The 21,997-nt window shown below is 52.4% G+C and overlaps 1 long non-coding RNA gene across 3 annotated transcripts; it reads left to right on the top strand.

Annotated features, from left to right (window-relative positions):
- Window positions 1–12,297: 12,297 nt before the first annotated feature.
- Window positions 12,298–19,453, top strand: LOC147360005 (uncharacterized). Of its 3 annotated transcripts, XR_015138904.1 has the most exons (4): window positions 12,298–12,399; window positions 12,845–12,923; window positions 16,631–16,747; window positions 19,164–19,303. It is a non-coding gene; the product is annotated as an uncharacterized LOC147360005 (long non-coding RNA). The 3 variants fall into 3 exon arrangements; XR_015138902.1 differs by lacking the exons at window positions 12,298–12,399; window positions 12,845–12,923 and adding an exon at window positions 14,568–14,746 and having other exon boundaries at window positions 16,520–16,747; window positions 19,164–19,453; XR_015138903.1 differs by lacking the exons at window positions 12,298–12,399; window positions 12,845–12,923 and adding an exon at window positions 14,616–14,746 and having other exon boundaries at window positions 19,164–19,453.
- The last annotated feature ends 2,544 nt before the right edge of the window (window positions 19,454–21,997 follow it).

Below are 21,997 nucleotides of genomic sequence, written 5' to 3'. Positions count from 1 at the left end.
GATTTGATTTAGGTCATACCTGAATGGTCTAGTGGTTTTCCCTACCTTCTTCAATTTAAGTCTGAATTTGGCAATAAGGAGTTCATGGTCTGAGCCACAGTCAGCTCCTGGTCTTGTTTTTGCTGACTGTATAGAGCTTCTCCATCTTTGGCTGCAAAGAATATAATCAATCTGATTTCGGTGTTGACCATCTGGTGATGTCCATGTATAGAGTCTTCTCTTGTGTTGTTGGAAGAGGGTGTTTGTTATGACCAGTGCATTTTCTTGGCAAAACTCTCTCTATATATGAATATATAACTTATGCTCATTATTCAAAGGATATGAAAAAGTTTGCAGTGAAGAGCTGGTCCTCCTTCCACTTCAGCCCTCACACTCTAAGTTCCCTTCCCCAGAGGCCACTGCAGCTCCCAGCAGTGTTTCTTGTTTCAGATGGCTGTGTGAGCTGGAGTGCACCCCGTGTTCACATCACACATCATATCACACCGCTTGCCATTGTGGGCTGTGCTTTGCTTTTCTCATCCAGCTCTGTATCATATCAGCAATGTAGAGCTGCCTCGATCTTTTTAGTGATCACACAGTACCCCATTGCATGGATGCACCACAGTCATGTAGCCTGTCCTCTTTTGATGGAGATTCAAGTTGTCTCCACCTTTCTCTAGCTCAGACGATACTTCAACGGACAACCATTTCCAATCTGTTCTGGCAGACGATGTTTTAGAGACATCTCCATGCTGCACTGGTCCCTTCACTGCCTTTTGCTCAGATGCATACCATTCTTGTGGTGTGTTGGCCGCATTTTAATGTGCCCTCCCCCTTATGATGGACACTGATACAGCTTCCAAGTCCCCAAAGCCACAAACACTGTAATGATGTCCTTGAATGTGCCTCTGTGCACGGTGGATTGTCTGAATGCTGAGATGGAGTTTGGGGTGACTGATGGAGGGATTTTGTGTATGTGTGTATCCCAAAGAAAGGCAATGCCAAAGAATGCTCAAACTACCGTAAAGTTGCACTCATCTCACACGCTAGCAAAGTAATGCTCAAAATTATCCAAGCCAGGCTTCAACAGTATGTGAAGCATGAAATTCCAGATGTTCAAGCTGGTTTTAGAAAAGGCAGAGGAACCAGAGATCAAATTGCCAACATCCACTGGATCATGGAAAAAACAAGAGAGTTCCAGAAAAACATCTATTTCTGCTTTATTGACTATGCCAAAGCCTTTGACTGTGTGGATCACAACAAACTGTGGAAAATTCTGAAAGAGATGGGAATACCAGACCACCTGATCTGCCTCTTGAGAAACCTATATGCAGGTCAGGAAACAACAGTTAGAACTGGCCAAGGAACAACAGACTGGTTCCAAATAGGAAAAGGAGTACGTCAAGGCTGTATATTGTCACCCTGTTTATTTAACTTATGTGCAGAGTACATCATGAGAAATGCTGGGCTGGAAGAAGCTGGAATCAAGATTGCTGAGAGAAATATCAATAACCTCAGATATGCAGATGACACCACCCTTATGGCAGAAAGTGAAGAGGAACTCAAAAGCCTCTTGATGAAAGTGAAAGTGGAGAGTGAAAAAGTTGGCTTAAAGCTCAACATTCAGAAGATGAAGATCATGGCATCTGGTCCCATTGCTTCATGGGAAATAGATGGGGAAACAGTGGAAACAGTGTCAGACTTTATTTTCTGGGCTCCAGAATCACTGCAGATGGTGACTGCAGCCATGAAATTAAAAGACACTTACTCCTTGGAAGAAAAGTTATGACCAACCTAGATAGCATATTCAAAAGCAGAGACATTACTTTGCCAACAAAGGTCCGTCTAGTCAGATCAGATCAGATCAGTCGCTCAGTCATGTCCAACTCTTCGTGACCCCATGAATAGCAGCACACCAGGCCTCCCTGTCCATCACCAACTCCCAGAGTTCACTCAGATTCATGTCCATCGAGTCAGTGATGCCATCCAGCCATCTCAGCCTCTGTCGTCCCCTTCTCCTCTTGCCCCCAATCCCTCCCAGCATCAGAGTCTTTTCCAATGAGTCAACTCTTCACATGAGGTGGCCAAAGTACTGGAGTTTCAGCTTTAGCATCATTCCTTCCAAAGAAATCCCAGGGCTGAGCTCCTTCAGAATGGACTGGTTGGATCTCCTTGCAGTCCAAGGGACTCTCAAGAGTCTTCTCCAACACCACAGTTCAAAAGCATCAATTCTTTGGCACTCAGCCATCTTCACAGTCCAACTCTCACATCCATACATGACCACAGGAAAAACCATAGCCTTGACTAGACAGACCTTTGTTGGCAAAGTAATGTCTCTGCTTTTGAATATGCTATCTAGGTTGGTCATAACTTTCCTTCCAAGGAGTAAGCATCTTTTAATTTCATGGCTGCAGTCACCATCTGCAGTGATTTTGGAGCCCAGAAAATAAAGTCTGACACTGTTTCCACTGTTTCCCCATCTATTTCCCATGAAGCAATGGGACCAGATGCCATGATCTTCGTCTTCTGAATGTTGAGCTTTAAGCCAACTTTTTCACTCTCCTCTTTCACTTTCATCAAGAGGCTTTTGAGTTCCTCTTCACTTTCTGCCATAAGGGTGGTGTCATCTGCATATCTGAGGTTATTGATATTTCTCCTGGCAATCTTGATTCCAGCTTGTGCTTCTTCCAGCCCAGCGTTTCACATGATGTACTCTGCATATAAGTTAAATAAACAGGGTGACAACATACAGCCTTGATGAACTTTTCCTATTTGGAACCAGTCTGTTGTTCCATGTCCAGTTCTAATTGTTGCTTCCTGACCTGCATACAAATTTCTCAAGAGGCAGGTCAGGTGGTCTGGTATTCCCATCTCTTTCAGAATTTTCCACAGTTTATTGTGATCCACAGAGTCAAAGGCTTTGGCATAGTCAATAAAGCAGAAATAGATGTTTTTCTGGAACTCTCTTGCTTTTTCCATGATCCAGCGGATGTTGGCAATTTGATCTCTGGTTCTTCTGCCTTTTCTAAAACCAGCTTGAACATCAGGAAGTTCACGGTTCACATATTGCTGAAGCCTGGCTTGGAGAATTTTGAGCATTACTTTACTAGCGTGTGAGATGAGTGCAATTGTGCGGTAGTTTGAGCATTCTTTGGCATTGCCTTTCTTTGGGACTGGAATGAAGACTGACATTTCCCAGTCCTGTGGCCACTGCTGAGTTTTCCAAATTGCTGGCATATTGAGTGCAGCACTTGCACAGCATCATCTTTCAGGATTTGGAATAGCTCAACTGGAATTCCATCAACTCCACTAGCTTTGTTCATAGTGATGCTTGTGAAGGCTATGGTTTTTCCTGTGGTCATATATGGATGTGAGAGTTGGACTGTGAAGAAAGCTGAGCACCAAAGAATTGATGCTTTTGAACTGTGGTGTTGGAGAAGACTCTTGAGAGTCCCTTGGACTGCAAGGAGATCCAACCAGTCCATTCTGAAGGAGATCAGCCCTGGGATTTCTTTGGAAGGAATGATGCTAAAGCTGAAACTCCAGTACTTTGGCCACCTCATATGAAGAGTTGACTCATTGGAAAAGACTCTGATGATGGGAGGGATTGGGGGCAGAAGGAGAAGGGGACGACAGAGGCTGAGATGGCTGGATGGCATCACTGACTCGATGGACGTGAGTCTGAGTGAACTCTGGGAGTTGGTGATGGACAGGGAGGCCTGGCGTGCTGCGATTCATGGGGTCGCAAAGAGTCGGACACGACTGAGCAACTGAACTGACTGAACTGTGTGCTATAACTGTTGACTTTATTCCGGGGGGGGCGGGGGCGGAGAGGAAAGATGAACTCGATACAATTGGGTTATTTCTCAAATAGTCTGGAGAGGGGCAAGCCTCTGGGGACCTGGGAAGGCAGGCTGGGACTCTCTGGAAACTAGTGTGAACTGAGGCTGACCCTCCGTGGTCCCCTTGCCACTGCCAGTTTTTCTCATTGCCCTTTCTTCTGCTGACTCCCCATGGGGCTCACGACTCGGGTGGGTGTGGCTCACTCGGTGTTTGTCACTTAGATGTTTGACCTGGAATAAACGCCCTCCTCCTTGTAAGCCTCCGTCTCCTCATCCGTGCGGTGGGTCTTTCACATTCCTGCCTGTTGTGTAGCATGAGGCTTGGTGGAAAGTAAGCCCTGGATAAACAACAGTGAAAGTGAAAGTGAAGTCGCTCAGTTGTGCCCGACTCTTTGCAGCCCCGTGGACTGCAGCCCGCCAGGCTCCTCCATCCATGGGATTCTCCAGGCAAGAGTACTGGAGTGGGGTGCCATTGCCTTCTCCACACACATGTGTGTGTGATAAACAAAAGGGTCCCCTTAAATTAGGGTGCCCAGATCTTTGTGGCATAAATCTCTGCCTCAGGCTCAGATCTGGGGACACAGTCCCTCAAGGCAGTGAGAGGGGGAGGACCAGGGAGTCAGGGGTGTTGAACTGGGGTTGTTATGATGCCAAGAAGTGTTGTAACCAGACTTTCAATTCAGTAACGTTTGAAGCAAAAGTGCTCATCTAGATGGGGATGGGTATTCATTTCATTCATTCATCCATTCATTCATTTATGTTTCTTTTAACAGCTTGTGACTTTGGACAAGTGACTTAACTTCTCTGTGCCTCAGTTTTTCTTCTGTAAAATGGGAATAATAGTACCCAGGCTCGGTGACATTAGATGAGATGATACAGGCAAACTGCTTCGAGCAGTGCACATGGTACCTGTTCGGTAAAGATCAGTTATTATCACAAGTAATTTTGCCAACAAATCGTTTACTGAGAATCTGCTACATGCCAGGGTTAGTTGTCTCTTTCTGCCAACAACTAGAGCCACCTGGAGCTCACTCAGAGTCTATAAAATCAGAGCCCAGAAATGATGACATGATCTCAGGGTGTAACCACCCCCACCTAGCAATCTGGCTGATGCCCTGTAAGCCCCCACCACCCAGCTCCTCAGACGCTGTGACAGCCTCAGACCTTCTCCAACAGCACTGATCTGCACCCTCATGCTGCTCGGATGCTAAGTTGTGTTCGACTCTTTTGTGAGTCCATGGACTGTAGCCTGCGGGGCTCCTCTGTCCATGGGATTCTCCAGGCAAGAATACTGGAGGCGGTTGCCATTTCCTTCTCCAGGGAATTTTCTGGACCCAGGGATCGAACCTGTGTCTCTTACAACTCCCGCATTGGCAGGCAGATTCTTCATCACTAGTGCCACCTGGGAAGCTTGAACCCTTGTGAACTCAGGGAAAATCGGACTCAGGCAGCAAACCTTCATTTGTGCAACGGGGACTCCTCTTTTTAAGCCCTAGACATAGCTGAAGGTCCAAACTGCCCTTTCTTTGCAGTCAGTTGGTTCCTGGGAGAAAGTAGGCAGCGTAAGTTGGCCAGGGCTCACTTGGTGCCTGCTGCCACGAGTTGAGTGTGGACCAGGGTTTCTCAACCTTGGCAGTGTTGGCATGCGAGGCGGGATCATTCTTTGTTGTGGGGCACAGTCTTGGGTATTGCAGCATCCCCGGCCTCCCCCACTAGATGCTTAGTAGCATCCCTGCCCCCAGCTGTGACAACCAAAAATGTCTCCAGACATTGCCAAGCAAAACCACCCAGGGTTAAAGCCCCTGGTGTGGAGGGTGCAGAGGCGGGCAGAGTCCCCACTGGCTTGCCGTGTGACACTGGAGAAGTCCTCTGCACACTCAGGGCCTTGGGTCCCATCCCTCAGGATCAGGCTGAACCAGCACAAAGGGGCCTCCAGTCTGGTCTGACTAGAATTCTGGGCTCCTGGGTACTCCCATCTCTCTGTGCATCTTGGTTGCAAGTTCCAGGAGATAAGGTGAGGATTAGAGCCCAGGAGACAGATCTGGGTGGGGATAGCCCTGTGTTTGTTCTTCTAGGCCATGTCTGACCCTCCCTCCAATGGCAGGAGAGATAATAATTACAAAATCAGGCCTTAGGTTGTGTCTCCTTTAATCCTTTTAATACTTCTAGGAGGAGGGAACTTTTATTATCTTTATTTTCCAGCAATAGGACAAATCACGATTGTGTGCTGCATAACAGGACACACAGGAAGAATACAGCATCACTTCTATTATGTCCCTGCAAAGATGCATAGCCTGAATCTAACTAGGAGGGAGCATGGAGCAAATCCAGAGTGAAGGACGTATTACAAAAGAGTTAGCCTGTCATCCTCAAAAGCAGGACGAGAACATCCCAGAGAACCTGAGGAACTATTGAAAGACCTACATACAACTGAGGGAAGCTAGGAACCATTCTGGACCAGAAAAAGGACCATAAAGACTCTTAAGAGGATGATTATAGCATATTGAATTGGTGTGTGGATTTGATAGTCATGCTGCATTGATGCTGTGTCCTGAATCTGATAGTAATACTGGGTGTGTAATGGGGAGGCGGGGAGAGGGGAGACGGTTAGGCGATAAGGCTGGAGGTTTAGGAATAAAAAGACAGCATGTCTATAACTGGGTTTCTCCGGTTGCACAGTGGTAAAGAATCCTCCTGCCAATGCAGAAGACGCAGGAGACGTGGGTTCCATCCCTGGGTCGGGAAAATCCCCTGGAGGAGGAAACGGCAGCCCACTCCAGGATTCTTGCCTGGATAATCCCATGGACAGAGGGGCCTGGCGGGCTACAGTCCAGGGGGTCTCGAAAGAGTTGGACACGACTTAGTGACTAAACAGCAGTGTCTACAACTGGCTCTCAAATGACTCAGGATAAGAGAGAAATATAAATAGAGGGGGAGTGATAAAGTAAGTGGGACAAAATATAAACAATCTGGGTGAATGATGTTATAGCTTGACTGAGGAGTCCCTGTAACTCTTGTCATTTTTTATGAGTTACACCATAATAACTTACACCAAACTTACACCAAAATAAGTTTAAAAACAAATATAAACAGCTGACCTTCAGTATACCCAAGAGAAATGAAAATGCATGTCCACGAAAAGACCTGTAAGCATATTCCCAGCAGTTTTGTTTATAGGAGCCCCAGACTGGAAACAACTCAGATGCTTTTTAGCAAGTGAGAAGAGCAACAGATTGTAATCCACCTGTAAATGGAATGTAATTCAGCGATGGTGTGGAGCGAGCTGTGGATTCATGCATGTTATGGATGAATCTGAAAAGCATCTTGTGGAGGGAAGCAAGGCAGACACCGAAGCCCACGTACTGTGTGTGATTCCTCCGATACGAAGTTTGAGAATTGGTCAGACAAATCTAGAAGTCAAAATACTGGTTCCTTTTGTGGGCAGAGGTAGCATCTGAGAAGGGGCATGGATCAGCCTTCCCGGCTGCTGCAGAAGTTCCATGTCTTGATCTGGCTGGTGGTCACATGCATTTATACATAAATAAATAGGTGCTGAGATAAGAATTCATTGACAAAAGTTTGTTGAGAGAAGTTCCTTTTCTGCACATTATCCTACGTAAGTTAAACTCAAAAGTAAAAGAATAAAAAAATTAAAGACGTATATTGGACATAGGAGAATGAGGTGGGCAGGGAGTGGAGAGTGGGGTTAAGGGGAATAAAAAATGAAACCAGAGAGGAGCCTTGTGTGGACAATGAAGACACCACTGTGAACTGAGGAGTCCACTCGGATAACCTGGCCTTCTTGGTCCTTGAGGTTGAAAAGGAAAAACAACAACCAAAAAAATCTGCAAGAGCTCAGAGGTAGAGACGACCTTGCCTGGTGGGTGTGGCAGAGGCAGGATTTGAACCCGGGTCTGGGGGGCCCTGGAGTGTGCTCCTTACCCAGTGCTCTGGCCTGGACTCAGCGGGCTGGACAGCCCTGCTGGGCTCCCACAGGCTCCCCGGGGGCCTGGTGGGGGATGATGAAACCTCTGCCTGGCAAAGGCTGTTCCAGCCCAGAGCTCAGACTCAGGGCTCCAAGTGTGGAGGGGAGGCAGTGGGACAGAGGGCAACCCCGCCTGCAACTCCATCCCAGGAGCCTGGTTCTCTGGCCCGGGGTGGCCCTGCCAATCTCCGCCCACGTCCTCCCGGCCTTTGCCTTCCTTCCTAAGCCAGTGTGTGGGCTCTGGTGCCAATCCCAGCTCTGCCCTCATCTGCTGGTGCGACCTGGGCTGAGCAGCTCCCCACTTTGTGCCTCAGTTTCCACTTCCAGAGCCTGCCCACAAGAGCATCTAGCTCATATAGCACCGATGAGCAGACTCGAGGAGTTCAGTGTGTGCAGATCTCAATACCACGCCCGCCCGTCCCAAGCACTGGATCCGCAGCTGTTGTTGGTGTTATTGCTACTTGCAGGAAGGAGGGAGTCTGTGTTGCCCTTAGACCTAGGAACACCAGTGTGGTAAGGCAGCTGGCATGGGATGGAAAGTTCTGGAGAAAGGAGCTTGATTTAGACCGCCTGAAGATTACTCAGAAAACTCACTTATTTCCTACTCTGAGGTTTTTAAAAAAATTTATTCTTAATTGGAGGATAACTGCTTTACCATGCTGTGTTGCTTTTTGCCATACAACAACGTCAATCAGCCAAAAATATACATATATCCCCTCCCTTCCACCCCCATCTCATCCTGCCTGCATCCCACCCCTCTAGGTTGTCACTGTGCTGTGCTTAGTTGCTCAGTCGTGTCTGACTCTCTGCAACCCCATGGACTGGAGCCCGCCAGGGCATTTTCCAGGCAAGAATACTGGCGTGGGTTGCCATGCCCTCCTCCAGGGAATCTTCCCCACCCAGGAATCGAGCCCAGGTCTCTCACATTGCAAGCAGATTCTTTACTATCTGAGCCACCAGGGAAGCCCAAGAATACTGGAACGGGTAACCTATCCCTTCTCCAGCGGATCTTCCCGACCCAGGAATCAAACTGGGGTCTCCTGTATTGCAGATGGATTCTTTACCAGCTGAGCTACCAGGGAGCACTGTTATATAGTAACTTCCCAGCAGCTCTGTTTTACGTATGGTAATATATGTATATATTTCAACGCTCCCGCTCGGCTTGTCCCACCCTCTGCTTCCCCGATGAGCTCACAAGCCTGTTCTCCACGTCTGCGTCTCTGTTCCTGCCCTGCAAATCGGTTTATCAGTACCAGTTTTCTGGATTCCTTATATATGCGTTAATATGCAATATTTGTTTTTCTCTTTCTGACTTACTTCACTCTGTACCAGTGGATGGATCAGTCTGAGTTTTGAGAAAGTTCTTGGTAAGCTAAGGCGAGACCAGCACGGGCTTCGCCAGCCTGCGTCCCGGGCAGGCGCTCAGGGCCCTGTGCTCAGGAGGGCCCCGGACTTGGTTTAATGCTCTGCTGTTGCGTCTTGAGATTCTTAGTGGTTTCAGAAGCTGGGTCTCCTCATTTTCATGGAGCCGGGCTTGTGGCATCCAGCGAGGTCACTGAGCACTTTCACCTGAGCTTCTCCTTAGACGTTCAGGAACGTTCTTTGCGTGTGGGTATCACCATCACTAACCTTGCTGACCTCGGTTTTCCTCACCTGGGAAGTAGAAGTACTTTGTGCAGGGCTAAGGGAGACAGGAGAGGAACTCCATGTTCTGGTTCCCAGCTGCCATCAGTGGCTGAGCTAAGGTGAAACTCAGGAAGATTAGGGCTTGGGGGGGACTAACCGTGTGCCCCTGGAGCACACAGTAGGTGCTTAGTAGATACAAGTTGCTCATTGATGCCCTGAGTGACCTCTTTGCCTTTTATTTCAAATGATGCTAGTAAGACATGCATTCATTCTCTTAAGACGTGAAAACATTTCTGATGAGGCTCACCTGCCCCAGAGCCAATCCCTTCCTCACCCTCCTTGGAGGGTTTTATGATTTGGGGGTGCAAACTTCCAGACCTTGGTCTATGCATTACTTTAATCTGTGTGCCAACGCGGGCTTCCCTGGCAGCCCACTGGTTAATAATCTGTGCTTCCACTGCAGGGGGTCCAGGTTCTGTCCCTGGTTGGGGAACTAAGATCCTGCATGCTGTGTGGTGCAGCCCCCCAAAAAACAGGTGTGTGTCAATGTGCCTTTCATTCCACGGACAGAGGAGCCTGGTGCGCTACAGGCCATGGGGTCACAAAGAGTTGGACACAGCTGAGCGACTAACACTTTCACTTTGGGGGCTTCCCTCATGGCTCAGATGGTAAAGAATCTGCCTGCAATGCAGGAGACTTGGGTTTGATCCCCGACCCACTCTAGTATTGTTGTCTGGCAATTCCATGGGCAGAGGAGCCTGGCAGGCTATAGTCCATGGGATAGAAAAGAGTCAGATAACTGAGTGACTAACACACACACACACACACACACACACACTCATAGAGCTTCTCTGGTGGCCCAGATGGTAAAGGATCTGCCTGCAATGCAGGAGACTTGGGTTTGATCCCTGGGTTGGGAATCCCTGGAAATGGGAATGGCTACCCACTCCGGTGTTCTTGCCTAGAGGATTCCATGGACAGATGAGCCTGGTGGACTGTTGTCCATGGGGTCACAAAGAGTCAGACACATCTGAGCGACTTACACTTTCGCAATGTGTCTTTTCCTTCCTTTCTTTTCTCCTGTTATACTTTTTAAAAGGTAAATCTTTTATGGAAGTATAACCTGGGTTCAAAAGAGATGGTACATTTTCACCAACCTCATCCACCCAAAGCCCACTCTGTGGGCGTGTCTTCTTGTGGCTTCCCACCTTCTCCCCATTTTCCAGCCCGTCTCTGTTCCTGAGTCCTCGTGTATCAGTCCTGTCTGTAAGTGGAGCATCCGTGATCCTCCGTAATAGCCGCACACTTGGTGCCCAATAAGTAAGTGGTTGGTAGATGAACTCACGGAAACAAAAGGAAAAAACAAACAACAGCAAAACCCAGCTCTGGGTCACTGAGGGCCCCGTCGGGGTGGCTTTTGGTTAACTGGCATCTGTTGTGAAAGCTCTGAAAGCACAGACCATCCGGCAGCTGAGCGAGGCGTTTTCCAGAGAAGAATAACACTGTGGGTGTCACGGGGTCCTTGGATGAGCTGACGGGCTGCCGTTGGGTCGGGGTGGGGCACCAGTCTCTGAGATCAGCTGAACCCCAGGGCTCCAGGATTCTTCGGAGGTCCCACAGCTGGGAAGTGACCGCACGGCGTCCTGGACCCAGAGCCTCTGATGCCGCTCTCCACGTTTCCCTGTTGTTCTCTGCTGTGTCTGTGACCCCGTGTCTGGCGCACAGCAGACTCTCAAGGATGTGCTCCAGGAATGAGCACAACCTGGGCTAAGCCCCCGAATACAGCAGAAAGCAAGACAGCCCCAGACCGAGTCTTCATGGCGTTTGCACCCTCGTGACGGGAGATACAGCCAGTCAGATGGTGAGCGCTGTGAAGAAAAATAAAGAAGAGCCTGCCGCCCTCCAGGCTCCTCTGTCCATGAGGACTCTCCAGGCAAGAATACTGGAGTGGGTTGCCGTGCCCTTCTCCAGGGGATCTTCCCAACCCAGGGATCAAACCCAGGTCTCCCACATTGCCTAAGCCACTGGGGAAGTCCTCAGAAGAGGAAGGAGAGGGAATTCTCAGGTGGTCCAGGGTTTGAGACCCCATGCTTTCATTGCCAAGGGCCTGGGTTTGATCCCTGGTCGAGGAACTAAGATCCTGAAAGCCTTGCAGTGTGGCCAAAATAATTTTTTTTAAATAAAAAAAAAACACTTTGATTATAAAAAGAGAGAAGGAATGCTGGTGTGTGTGTATGTGTGTGTGTGTGTGTGTGACATTGCATTTAACTACAGAGGTCAGGAAGGGCCTCAGTGAGAGAGGCTGTATTTAAGCAAAGGCCTGGAGGAGGAGGGAGAGTGGGACAGGGACCAGCATGTGCAAAGGGCCTGGGGTGGGGTCAGGCCTCCCCTGGGGGGGAGCGGCAGGGAGGCTGCTTGGGGGCTGCTGGGAGTGAGGGGGAGAAGGAGGAGAGGTGCTGGAAGGTGGTGCGTGGATGCGGTCATGGAGACGTGGCATTCTGAGCAGAGGGGGATATGATTCAATTTCTCCCCCCAGGGTTATGGGTGGTGGCAGCCAAGGAGAGGAGAGACTGGAATGAAAGAACGGTGGAAGTGCTGAGTCCAGGGCCTGGTACACAGTAGGCACTCAATAAATAGCATCACGGTACTGTGGAGGCTTTGAATGGAGTGACCTGCTAAGCTTTAATGGAGTCCTTGCAGGTTGGGTGAGGCCCGAGGGGACCCCTTACGGAAGGCTTGGTGCCCCCTGATGAACTGGGTGGTGGGGAGGCAGGGGAAGACCCCCTATGGTGGGGCAGGAGTGGCTGGTGAGTGGGAGGAGGGGCCAGGCCGGGGCTGGCAGGGAGCCGGGAGCTGGCGGGGGCACTGGCAGCGCAGTGACTGGTTCTCTGGCGGTAGAGGCAGGAAGCAGACCGTGTCCCCTGAGGCGCCCCACCGCTCCCCGGGGCCTCTTCTGTATGGCTTCCGGTGAGTCTGATTCCTGGCTGGTGTCCTCTGCTCTGTGGCTCCTACCCCAGGCCTCTCAGCATCCCTCTCCCGCACGCCCTGTAGCTGGCTCTCCCATCAGCCAGCTCACACCATGTCCTTGCTCACACCTACACCTCACCCTTCCTCACCTCCCACCCTCTCTCCTCTTTGGAGGGCCGCTCCTCCAGCCCCCAGCTTGCTGCTCCTCTGTCTCTTGCTCTCGGCCCATGCTGCTGCCTTGTTGACAAATGCCTTTCCCTCCCCTCTCCCCCAGGTTCATGCCTACTCCTGACTTGACCCTCACTGGAGAGGGTCCTCACCCAAAGAGGACTTCCCTGACCCTCCATGTGCTCCCTTCCACCCCTGTGCATGGTCTTCACAGCCAGGACCCCGTTCAGGGTCCGGATGTGTGTGATTGTCTATCTGTGGTCACTCTCTTCTGTAGGCGCTGAGATCCTGGGGCAGGAACCGGTCTGTCTTGTGGATCCTGGGCTGCCAGCGCTTAGAACGGCACCTGGTACTTGGTAGGTGCTCCGAATCCTGCATGGAGGTTGGGGGGTGGTTGGCTGGATGAGGGTCTGTGAACAGGGAGCTAGATGGATAGACGGATGGATGGGTAGGGTGGTCTGCGTGATGATGTGAACAGTGAACAGGAGGAGGAGGAGGGGCGGGCTGGTAGGCAGATCACTGGGTGGGTGGGGGGATCAGTGCTGGCTAACTGACAGGAGATTGGACCAGGGTGTGTGGCATGCAAGAGAAAACTCGTGGCCTAAGGGTTGGGAGACCTTGGTTCAAGTTCAGCCTGGCTGCATATCAACATGAGGGCCAGTGGAATCTTAGCCTTGTCCAATTGCCTCTCTTTGCCTCTGTTTCCCCTTTTATTGATTTTTTTCAGCTTTCATTATTGCTTACGTTTCACCGTGCAGAGTCCTTTTTACCACCCCCACCGATGTTTCCAGAGCCTCACATGAATGGAACAAAAGGGAGACTCTGAGATGGGAGGGCAGGGTGTCCCCCTGGGCCCTGAGAGCTGGAAACACAGCTGGAAAACACAGCTAGACAGTCCACTATTTTGCCACAGCCTCTCAGCTCGATGAGTTCCTCTTCTCTGGGAGGTATTTGCTAAACACGCAGATTCTAGGGTCCTTCACCCAAGCTCCCACTTCGGGTGCTTTGGAGCATCCAGAAGTCTGCAATTGTGATGATTTCTGAGCTTATCCCCGGGTTACAGTCACTGCCACCTTCCTGGACAACTGGATCCTACAGGTCAGCAGCCCAGAGAGTGTGCGAACCTGTGCGGATACACGTGTGTGTTGGGAGGATGCGAAAGGACTGGAAGCAACCAGGATGTCCATTAGTTGGGGGGCAAGTTCGCTGGGGCTGTTCTACTCCCTGGAGGACACATCAGGCGTTAGAAATAAGGAAGAAGGCTTTGATAAGACAAGATCTCCCAGATACGGCTAAGTGAAAAAGCAGGTGCAGAACAGTGTCTATTGTTCCACCACTTATGATAAAACATTCATAAAAGAAGAGACATGTGGATATGCCTGGATGATTCTGGAAGGACACCCAAGAAACTGGGACCGGGGTGACCTCTGGGGAAGGAGACCCGGGGTCCAGGAGCAAGAGGGGGACCTTTGTTTACATCTGCATCCCTTCCTGGGTCCTGGGTTCAAAGTCTGACCCTATTCAGCTGTGTGGCCCTAAGGCTCTCTGAGTCGCAGTTTCCCCCACGTGCTTCTAGGGTTGTTAAGTTTCCAGCCCTAGCCTGGGCTGGCTGGAGGGCCCAGGCGAGCTGATCCTGCCTCCCCTTCTGTTTTCCAGGACGCTCCGGGTCAGGCCCCACTTGGCGCAAGGAGGGTGGGTCCCTGGGGAGGGGGTGGCTCCGCAGGGCGGAGCTGAGCTGGAAAAACCAGCAGGGTTGGAGCAGTCAGTGCAGACACGGTCTTCACTCCTCTGCCTAGGGCCTCTCAGCGTCACTCACTCCCACCCTGTGCCCCCGAGGGGCTGCGACCCGAAGGGCTTCCCTCGACCTGACCCGGGGCTTCGGGCTGGAGACCAGCGGGGAAGGGGAGAGTGCCTGGGCTTTAAGCTGGGGCTAGAGGGCAAGGAGACGGGGAGAGACAGAGAGAGAGAGGACAGAGAGCAGGAGAGACACACACACACACACACACTCACGGGCGCGTGCGCACGCGTGTACACACACACACACACACACACACACACACACACACACACATAGAGCCAGATGCCGCTGAGAGAGGTGAAGAACCAGAGACAGCAGGAGAGACACAGTGGGGATCTCGGAGCAGGAGTGTGGGTGGCCAGGAGCCTGGGGCCGCCCGAGGTACAGGGAGCTTGGGGGTGGGAGGGTGTGGGCACGGGGCAGAGCCTGCTGCAGGCCTCGCTAGCCAGGCTGCCTCCACGCCTCGGGGTTGCAGTTGCAGTTCTGCGTGTTTCTGGGAACTGGCTCAGGGGGCCCCTTCTCTTGCCCCTCCAGCCTTCCCTCGGGACCTTGTACCTGGAGGCTGCCTCTCAGAGCAGAGGTGGGGAGGCCTGAGGTGAAACTGGGCTAATTACTGCTCAAAACTGAGATAATCGCTGCCTGGAACTGCCTATGGGTCCCTGGGATGGCTCCGTTGGGCCTCTGATGCAGGCTGCCAGAGCCCTGAATGTCGGACCGAGGAGGGCTCCGGAGGCCTGGAGCCTCAGGTCTGAGAACCTGACATTGCTCAGCGCCCCCAGGCCGTCCTGCAAATCTAATGCCCTGGACTCCTGGTCTGAGCACATCTATCCTAAGCCCTGCCTGCAGCCCTCCATGGCTCCCAGTGGCCATAAACTAAAATCCCAGCCCCTTACCTTGGCCTAGAGGTGCCTGTTGATCTGTTTCTGGTTCTGCCTCATCACCCTGACCCTCCCTTTCTATGCTTTCACCCCGGATGGTCCACGCTGGGCCCACAGCAGGACCTTCGCACATGCTCCTGGGATTCTCTTCCTCTTCTTCTTCCCAGAGCTCTGTCCTACATGTGCTTCAGCCCTCAGCTCAAAGTCGCCTCACCAGGAGGCCTCTCCTGCACCTCTCCTTCCTTTTCTTCTTCTTCTTCTTTTTTTTTTTTGCTTTTTTCACCGAGCCACGTGGTGTGTGGGACCTTAGTTCCCTGACCAGGGATTGAACCCACACCCCCTGCACTGGAAGCATAGAGTGTTAACTACGGGAACACCAGGGAAGCCCCTCTTCTTCCTTCCTTTTAACGGGACTCCAGCTCTGATGCCTGCTTCCTCCACGCAAGTGTTAGCTTTCTGAGGACAGGCACCAGCTCTGCTTGGTCACCGCTGTGTCCCGCCGTGAGCCAGCCAGCGACCATCAGGAAGCAGCTGGACATTTTCTGATGTGTGGATTCCTCCTAGGAAGGGATCTGAGAGGAACCCCTGGGTCTCCCTGCACCATCCCCGCTCCTCCTGCAGTTCCAGCCTCAGAAGATCCTGCCTCTGAGTCTTCACAGCTGCAGGGCGGCCCTGGCTGTGATGTTGTAATGAATCACTGGCCAGAATCCGGTCCTGATTATCTCTGGGCTGTGCCTGGCCTGCCTGACATCGAGGGGGCTGGGACCACAGGCCACCGTATCAGGGGCCCCAGACATCCCACTGGGCTCTGGCCTCTGGCCGCAGATAACAGCACAGGCCCTGGTGGCCTCACCTCAGCTGTAGGCACCTGCATGGAGGACATGCTAGGTGGCCTGGGGCAAGTCCCTGAGCTCCGCCGGGTTGCAAGTCACAGGGGGTGGGGTCCTGCCCCGTAGAAGAGAATGAGGGGCGAGGGGGAAATGGGGTCTGTGGCTGGGAGACCTTGGATGTGACAGAAGTGACTTCTCAAGGAGAGTGAAATAGGGAAGGGGTGACACATGGCAAGATCCCCATGTGACCCCATGGGGGCGGGGAGAGTCCAGGGTGACTGACAGCCCAAAGGAACCCTGGATGCCCGAGGTTTCCTGAGGCCCACTGAAGTGGAGGCAGAAAGTGCTGGCAAGCGAGGCTCTAAGCTATTTCTTGGACACTGATCCCACGATGGCCTCAGTTTCCTCCTTGTGAAGCAGGGACCGTAAGAGTTTCCACTTCACAGGGACGTGCTTACATGGGATACTGTCTGTGAGGCGCTTGGAACCGTACCTGATGGTGGGAAGCAATCAGTAAAGACCGTTACTGCCACCTGCTGAAGTCTTGCCTTTTCCAGTCCCCACTGCTCAGGGTCTCCCGCCCCAGCACCGTTCAGGCTGGACGATCGCTCTCCTGCTCCCGTCTCACCCCTACATCTCCTCTCCACGTGCTGCCCGATGGAGCCTTAGGAAACGTAAGCAGGATCCGCGTGCAGCAACTTTGCTCAACAGTCTCCGTGGTTCCCACTGCCCTCAGAATAAGGATTAACCTTCTAATCACAAGCCGAAGGTGCCGCCTGATGTTCCCCCCAGGCTCCTGCCACTCTCCCTCTCATGCTCTCTGCTAGAGTGCTTTCCTCCCTGCTCCTTCTGGTCTCATCTCCGTGGATCTCTCCTTGCAGCCATCATATGGCCGTATGGTTACACTTGCTCAGTCGATGATTCAGTGGAGGTCTATTCCCTACTCCGGAATGCAAGGCAGGAACCGTGTCAGTTCTGTTTCCTGCTCTATTCCCAGTGCCCATCACAGGGCTCGACACACACTAACATTAAGATTTGTCGAATGAGAGAATGAATAATGGTTTGGTGAGCTGGAGGTTGGGGTGGGCTGGACATGACTGAGGGCGCAGGTTCTTCCCACGTCGTGGTTCTGTCTTCTCTTCTCAGCCCAGTTCCTTATAGCTCCATGATGGCTGCCAAAGCTCCTGCCATCTCTTCCTCATGTGGCTATGGTCAAGGCAGGCAAAGGCCTTCATACATCCTCTTAAGAATGAAGAAATTGTTCCCAGAAGTCCCTTGGCAGAATTCCCCATCTCACTGGCCACAGATACACTCCACGACTAACCTCAGCCAATCAATGCAAGGGGAGAGAGAGGGTCACTTTTGGCTTGGGCCAATCAGCATTCGCCCCCCAGGGCACTGTGGGCAGAGCCTGCCCTTGACTTATAAGAGAGAATCCAGCTGGGGCCAGGTCTGGGGCCAGAGCTGTGGACTCTGAACTGGGGGCATTCTGAGCATCACTGAGGCTGTGGGTCCCCCACCCTGCCTTCCCTCTCTAGGGAACCCTTGGGTGGTGTCTGTGAGAGGAAAGGTATGGCTGGGTGAGGGTGTCAGGCAAATTAGATGGCCAGACACCTTCACCTCAGTAAATATTGATAGAGCCAGGAATGGAGCAGGGGTGGGCGGGCCCAGAGCGAATGTAGGGAAGAGGGAGCCTGGGCCAGAGATACTGAGCGAGGGCCAGAGAGAAACGATGGAGAGGTGGAGACACTGAGGGAGAGACAGAGCGACACGGGGGAGAGACAGAGAGATATGAGAGAGAGAGAGAGACACTGAGGGAGAGACAGAAACATGAGGGAGAGACAGAGAGACAGAGGGAGAGACAGAGACATGAGGGAGAGACAGAGAGATATGAGAGAGAGAGACACTGAGGGAGAGACAGAAACATGAGGGAGAGACAGAGAGACGGGGAGAGACAGAGACATGGGGGAGAGACAGAGACACTGAGGGAGAGACAGATATGAGGGAGAGACAGAGAGACGGGGAGAGACAGACGGGGGAGAGACAAAGAGATGGGGAGAGACAGAGAGATATGAGGGAGAGATAGAGAGATAGGGGAGAGACAGAGAGACAGAGGGAGAGACAGAGAGACAGAGGGAGAGACAGAGACATGGGGGAGAGACAGAGGAAAGAGAAAGGCAGGGAGATACAGAAGGGGAGAGAAACAGAGAGAGACTTTGCAGGAAGGCTTCTGCATCAGCGCCCTAGCAGGCCAAGGCCCTGTCGTGGTGGAGCAGCATCTCTGCCCCTTCTCCTTGTATAGCTGTCCTGGGCCAGTCATGTGCCAGCCTGAGCCTTGGTGTTCTCCTCTGCTGGATGGGGTAAACGACCCCTTTCCATAGGACTGCTCGGCAGGCCCATCACACCAGGATTATCATTGCCTCAGTGGCCTCTTTTGGCCTGTAAATGGCCTGGAATGGTTGGGAATTATTGCCCCAGGGGACGGGGGGATGTGTCCAGGGTCACAGCAAGAGGGCAGGAGGGATCTTGGCTGTGATTCTAAAGCCTGTGCCCTGTCTGTGCCCCGCAGGGCTGAATGGAGCAGGGAGGAGGGGCATCCCAGCTGCTGGGCACCTTGAGGGGCGGTGCTCACAGCAATCCTAGTGATAATGCCAATGGCCCTTGTGTTCTCAGGGCGGCCCAAGCACTGGACGCTAACCCACTGAGGGCAACGCTGCTCGATTCTACTCACTTCGTGCTTCCTAGTGTGCTGATGAGGAAACAGCCTCAGAGGCCCGCAGTGACTTCCTAAGGCAGAGCTGGGGTTTGGACTCAGACAGGCTGGGTCTGAGCCCCTGCTCCTCACAGGTTGGCTGACCTGGGGGCAGTCACCCCCTCTCTCTCAGCCTCAGTTTCCCCATTTGTAAAATAGGAAAACGGCAGTTTAAAAGATTTAAAAGACATGAGGATTAAATGAGATGATGTAGAGGAAGTGCCTAAGCATGGGTCTTGGTACACAGTCAATGTTCAATAAAGGTTAAATGGTAGGTTGGGTAATAGTTTTAAAGTAATTTGAAAACAATCCCTTTAATTGCTCTCTTTTTTACAAAGGAAGAGCTGAGGTCCAGAGAGGGGAAGTGACTTGCCCAAGGTCCCCGGCCAAGTGGACGAGCTGAGATTGGAATCTCGTGATCCAGAAGCCAAAGCTTGCTGCCAGCCCTTCGTGGTGCCATGATGGCTCAGCCCTGGATGGCCTGTTGGAGCGTCAGTCCCTGTGGGTCAAGGAGATGCCCGTGGCTTGGTTCCGTGTCCCTCTGGCCTGGCATTAGCCGTATCACCCGTTGGGATGGTTGCAAAATCCCCCTCGCTTTAGCAGTCGATAAAGAGTGCCCATTGCAAAACTCTCAGCGGCAAAATTATTAACTGTTGTGTCACCCTGCGGCCAGGCCCCGGGTGCCCCTTTCCTGCCTGGAGGCCTGGGTGGAGCCGAGTTCTCACTCTCTCCCTCCGTGCCCTGACCCAGCAGAGGCTGGGGTGGGCTGGGAGTCAGCAGGGGGCTTTCAGGGAGTGGGCAGAGGGCAGACGTGGCCACTGGGCCCACCCACAGCTCTCCACTCTCAGAAAATGATGGCTCCACCCTTCCAGGTGCTCAGGCTCAAACCTTGGGGTCACTAGTTTCATCTCTTGCCCCACACCCAATAGTTGGCAGGAGATTCTGTCAGCCCTGCCCTTGAAACACATCCAGACCCAACCAGGTTGCCCCCTTCCACACCTGGATTCAAAGCACCTCCCTGCTGATCTCGCCATTCTCTGCACAGCCCAAAGGATCCTGCTAAACCCAGGTGGATCCTAAGTCAGATCTTGTCCTTCTGCTTAGAACCCTCCATGGCTCACGTCCAGAACACAAGCCAAAGTCTTCCCGAGGCCCGCAGGGCCCTGCCTCGTCGGCCCGTTGCCTTTCTGACCTCCGCATCACCACTCTCCCTTCCTAGCTCACTTTTCTCCACTCCAGTTGCCTCCTTGCGGTCTCTCCAACACACCGGGTGTGGTCTAACCCCAGGGCTTTGCCCTTGTTGTTCCATGCATCTGGAATGCTCTTCCCCCAGCTCTGTCGCCTAGCTGCATCCCGCGCACCATTCAGAGCTCATCTCAGTGTCTCTGCCTCCGGGACGCCTCCCCTGGCTACCCTGCTGAAGTGACACCTCCAGTGTCACCCTCAGCCCCTCTTTCTTCCTGACTCGCTGTCATATTATATTTTTATTTGTTTAATCCGTGTCTCCTTCCTCAGGGCAGGGACTGTTGTCTGTTCTGCTCACAGTCCTTCCCTGGTGCTCAGCCCAGGCCTGACCCGTAGCGCGTGTGTGCCTGTATGCTCAATCATGTCTGACTCTTTGTGACCCCATGAACTGTAGCCCACCAGGCTCCTCTGTCCACGTCTCTTCTTGTCCTCCTTCTCCAGGCAAGAATACCAGGGTGGGTTGCCGTTTCCTCCTCTAGGGCATCTTCCCGATTCAGGGATCGAAACTTCGTCTCCTGCATCTCCTGCATTGGCGGGCAGACTGTCTACCACCGAGCCACCTGGGAAGCTCCTGGCACACAGTAGGTGCACCACAAAGTCTTGCTGAATCGGGGCATGGGTGGGCAGGAAGGGCCATGTCGGCCTAGACTACACCTCAGTGAACCTCACCAGGGCCAGTGAACATGCTTTGCCCTCTTCAGCTTGTATTTGGAGACGGTTCCCTGGCCAGCCTGTCAGATGGTTCCTCGACTGCCCGACTCCCCCTGGGGCCCCCTATCCAGCTCCCTGACAGTACTTACCATGAACTTGACTTGTTTTGTTTGTGTCTATATCTACTCTCAGCCTTCCTTCCCCCAGCCTCGGAGCTCTGTGAGAACAGACCCATGGCTGCCTTGGTTCTCCCGCTGCCCCCCAGTGCCCAGCAAGGAGTCTGGCACCCTGTGGGATGTGTCAGGGCCTGGCTGATCCAGATTTGTGTTACAAACCCCGCGAGCAGAGCACTCTGGCCAGGAAGGAGTTAAGTGGAGACACGGTGCCCGGACCTGCCGAGTCAGGGAGAGAAGGGGGCCCGCTGGGGCCTTAATTATAGCACGTCTGTCCCGTAATGACACGGTGTTATAAACGGCACACAAAGTGTACTAATCTGGTATTATATCTGGGCTTTTTACAATAGATACAATCAACCGACCGTAGTTTGCTAACTCATTCTCGACCTATCTCCACGCTCCACCTAGATTATTATCAGCTTCCTTAATTAAGTGGAAGGCAGAGCTCTGCGGGCAATGCCCACCGAGTCCAGCCCAGCCTGCCCGTAAGCCGGGATAATAGCTACTCCCACATGGGGCGAGGCTTCCACCGCCTCCTCCATCCCAAACCCCTGTCCCAGGCTTGGGCGGGACAGGCCTGTTCAAGGCCTCCCGAACCACGAGTGCTAACCACCAAGGGCTCAAGCTGGTGGCCCAAGGGCCTGCTCGGCCTCGAGGCACATTGGGTTTGGCCCATGCTGTGCTTTTGCTGAAAGTTGAAATGAGTTGCCAACCCTAAAAATTAAGGATATTGCACAGAAACAGCCACACTTCTGGCTTCCCTTGAGAAACGAGAGGATCCAGGAACCCCGGGTTTGTAAATGCTGTGTGTTGGAGCCGAGGAATGGCTGCCACCGAGGGCCCTACCCGGCCACAGCTGCCCCCAACCTGTTTCACTTTTGTGTCTCTCCCTGACTCTTGCGGGCAGCTGAGTTTGTGACGCCAGCTGTAGGGTTAGAGGTCAGTTACCCATTTGCGAGATGGGACACTGAGGCTCAGAAAGAGCGCGTGACTTAACTAATATTGCACCGTGAGCCCAGAACTCAGGTCACAAATCCTTTACTGAGTCTTTACTGAGTGCCTGCTGTATGCCAGGCCCAGGGACACACTAACCCTAACCA

The sequence above is a fragment of the Bos grunniens genome, chromosome 13, assembly GCF_055505025.1.
Source record: "Bos grunniens cultivar Pamir isolate PY7600 chromosome 13, Bosgru_T2T1.0, whole genome shotgun sequence".
Classification (NCBI taxonomy): Eukaryota; Metazoa; Chordata; class Mammalia; order Artiodactyla; family Bovidae; genus Bos; species Bos grunniens.
This window is presented reverse-complemented; position numbering and strand designations above follow the sequence as displayed.